The 4,156-nt window shown below is 36.9% G+C and overlaps 1 pseudogene; it reads left to right on the forward strand.

Moving 5' to 3' along the window:
* The first annotated feature begins 2,125 nt into the window (after nucleotides 1–2,125).
* LOC100357130 (single-stranded DNA-binding protein, mitochondrial pseudogene) lies at nucleotides 2,126–2,753 on the forward strand (annotated as a pseudogene).
* Nucleotides 2,754–4,156: the final 1,403 nt, after the last annotated feature.

The raw sequence follows: 4,156 nt of genomic DNA on the forward strand, positions 1-4,156 counted from the left end.
TCCAAGAAAATAACAAAATAATGTCAAATGCAGGTTAGAGTATGAAGTAACAAGAACTTTAAATTATTGCTGGTATGAATGCAAAAAAGTAAAGCTACTTTGAAAGATTACTTGGTAAACTCCTACGAAGCAGTACTAAGTCTTATATTATCTAACAGTCATGCTCCTAATAATTTACCCCAAAATTTAAAACTTTAGGGACATGTTTACACCTGTATATGAATATTTACAGCAGTTTAATTTACAATTGTCCAAAACTGAAGGCAACCAAAAGGATATTGAGTAGAAATATAGAAACAAGCCATTTGCTGTGAGCTATCAAACTAAAAATCAGGGAAGGCATTGTGGCACAACAGGTAAAGCTGTAGTCTGCAATACTGGCATCCAATATGGATGCCTATTCATGTCCTACCTTCCCTTCTTCCAATTCAGTTCACTGCTAATGGCCTGGGAAAAGCAGTGGAAGATGGCCCAAGTGCTTTGGTTACTGCCACTCATATCGGAGACTAGGATGAAGCTCAACTTCAGCCTGGCTTAGTCCTGGCCATTGTAGCCATCTGGGGAGTGAACCAACAGATGGAAGATCTCTCTCTCTCTCTCTCTCTCTCTCGCTCTCGCTCTCGCTCTTTCTCTCGCTCTCACCCTCCCTCCTTCCCTCCCTCCCCTCTCCTAATCCCTATCTCTTTCTCTCCTTCTCTGTAAGTCTGCTTCCTGATAAATAAATTAATCTTAAAAAATCAAACTACAAACTGATATCTTGGTCCCAAAAGGTTGAATCAAATTAGCAAGAATTCCACTTCATCTGTTGACTTAGGGATTCATGGTTGTGATGCTATCATTGCACCATTAAGACACTAACTGCTAGACTTGTCTGCCCCTGCTGAAGAAGCAAGATGTGAAGAAGTTGCATTGACCACATATTCTCTTAAATGACGAGACCTGTATAGTATTTCTGTTATCATTGTGACAATTGTTGAAACTCCTCAATACTTACAGAAGAAAATCGGAATTGTAAGAACGATGTGGATTATTTACTGAGTTCTAACTCTGTTTGTCACAGGCACTATATGCTAAAAGCTATCTATTGTGAATTTAAGTTGCATGCAAGACTCCTAAATACAGTCAATGGATTTCCCTTATTAAGGGAAATCTTACTAGAAGTGCTTGAATATCACTTTCAATTTAATCCTTACAAAGGCCACTGACAAATATGTTGAAAAGTTTTGCAACCACTTTATAGAATAAATTTTATATAGCTAGTTCCAAAGATTATTGAGTTGAAATAATATTATTTCAATACCAATTATTTAATATGTCCATTTATCTTGATTTATTTCTTCATGGTACTAAGTACCTTCAAAGATTTTTTTCTCTGTTTCTCTGCTTTATTTTCTATCACAGTATCATTATATAAAATCCACAAGAGCAAGATTTTTCATATTAATTACTGAAGTCTTCTAAACTAGAATACTTTGTTACATATGGTTGAATGCTCTTCTTTAAGAAATTATTTAATGACTAGATATGTGACTTTGTCATTGTTTCTAGTCTAAGTATACGCCATTCTAGAATCATCCCTTAAATTCATAGTTGATAATCTACAGATAGCTTATAAATTATAATGACAATTCTCATTTTATTATAAATATTAACTCCATAGCACATCAAAACTTCAATTGGAATTTAATAACCACAATAGAAGAGATAAGAACTGATGTCTTATCAAGGATATACAAGTGGATTCATTACAGGTATCTCACTTTACTTATTCTATTCTAGCATCATTACAAGATTATGATATTCATTCTGAATTTTTTTTTAGTTTTAAAATTTCCACATTTATTCGGTTAAACTAAGTTTGATGCATAGAATTTCAAGCAGCCCCAACATGCTAGTTGAAGTCATATGACTAACATGAAGCAGTAAAAAATAAATAGAAATCAAAGGAACTTCTATTAAATGAAATTGAAAATTTTGTGAAAAACTGAACATTAATAAAAATTAAATGAATTCTGGGAAGAAAATAATGATAGGTTGATAAACGATATGGAAATGTTATTTTATGAAACCATGATAAGATAGAATGAATTTCTATTCTGCAAATTTTTAAAGAAAAACATAATCTGAGGGCTGGAGGCCGTCGGCTGGAGCGCCGGGACCGGCAGAGGTTAGACTGAGAAGAGCAGCCATGTTTCGGAGGCCTGCGTTACAGGTGCTTCGTCAGTTTGTAAGACATGAGTCGGAAATAGCTAGCAGTTTGGTTCTTGAAAGATCTCTGAATCGTGTGCAGTTACTGGGGCGAGTGGGTCAGGACCCTGTCATGAGACAGGTGGAAGGAAAAAATCCAGTCACAATATTTTCCCTAGCAACAAATGAGATGTGGCGATCCAGGGATAATGAAACATACCAGATGGGTGATGTTAGTCAAAAAACAAAGTGGCACAGAATATCAGTATTCCGGCCAGGCCTCAGAGATGTGGCGTATCAGTATGTGAAAAAGGGGTCTCGAATTTACGTGGAAGGGAAGGTAGACTATGGTGAATACATGGATAAAAATAACGTGCGGCAACAAGCAACCACCATCATCGCTGATAACATTATCTTTCTGAGTGACCAGACGAAAGAGAAGGCATAGAACAGATGATTCTTCTTTGGCCGTTGTTTGGTATAGTCTCATTTCCAAATCATGTATAGTCTTTATAGTCCCCAAGGACAAGAATTAAAACACTGTTTTATATAAAAAAAAAGAAAAACATAATCTAAGTTTTAAATTTTTAAAATTTCTTATTTAGTGAGACATTAAAGCAATTTTTTGCTTTATTAAGGAAAAGACTGGCTAATCCCTAATGTTTGGCATAAAATGGAGGGCCAACTTGTTATTTATCAATTGTCACCTGCAATAAAAAAGTGTCTTGATTTTGTAATTAAAAGATATAGACTAGCTGAATGGATGGAAAGCAAGATCATCTATTTGCTGCCTACAGGAAACGTATTCTCACAAACAAAGATACATGCAGACTGGAAGTGAAAGATGGAAAAAATATATTCCATGCTAACAGAAAGCAAAAAAGGGCATGTGTTGCCATGCTAATATCAGACAAAATAGACTTTAACATAAAAACTCTTAAAAGAGATGAAGAAGGACACTATGTAATGATTAAATGATTAATTCAACAGAAAGATATGACTATACTAAATGTATACACACCCAATTACATGGATCTGGCTACTTAAAAGAAATGTTAAAGGGTCTAAAGGGAGACATAGACTCCAATATAATAGTAATGAAGAGGGCCGGCACCATGGCTTACTAGGCTAATCCTCCGCCTTGTGGCGCCAGCACACCGGGTTCTAGTCCCGGTCAGGGCGCCGGATTCTGTCCCGGTTGCCCTTCTTCCAGGCCAGCTCTCTGCTGTGGCCAGGGAGTGCAGTGGAGGATGGCCCAAGTGCTTGGTCCCTGCACCCCATGGGAGACCAGGAGAAGTACCTGGCTCCTGCCATCGGATCAGCGTGGTGCGCCGGCCGCAGCACGCCGGCTGTGGCAGCCATTGGATGGTGAACCAATGGCAAAGGAAGACCTTTCTCTCTGTCTCTCTCTCTCACTGTCCACTCTGCCTCTCAAAAAAAAAAAAAAATAGTAATGAAGAACTTCAATTCACCACTTTCATCAATGGACAGATCAACTAGACAGAAAATCAAAAAAGAAACAATAGAGCTAATCAACATTATGGACAAAATGGACCTAACTGATAACTACAGAACTTTTCACCCCACAATTGCAGAACATCCATTCTTCTAATCTATGCATGGAACTTTCTCTAGGATAGACCATATGCTAGGCTATAAAGCAAACCTCAGCAAATTCGAAAAAAATAAAAATAATACCACGCATCTTTTCTGACCACAGTGGAATGAAGCGGGAAATAAACAACTCAAGAATCTCTAGAATATATGCAAACACATGGAGACTGAACAGCATGCTCCTGAATGGACAGTAGATCATAGAAGAAATCACAGGAGAAATAAAAAAGTTCTGAAAACAAATGAAGATATCAATACAGCATATCAAAGCTTATAGGATACCAAAAAAAAAAAGTGTCAATGGAGAAGTTTATAGCCATGAGTGCCTACATGAAGAAATTGGAAAGGTACCAAA

This window comes from Oryctolagus cuniculus, chromosome 3 (genome assembly GCF_964237555.1).
Source record: "Oryctolagus cuniculus chromosome 3, mOryCun1.1, whole genome shotgun sequence".
Classification (NCBI taxonomy): Eukaryota; Metazoa; Chordata; class Mammalia; order Lagomorpha; family Leporidae; genus Oryctolagus; species Oryctolagus cuniculus.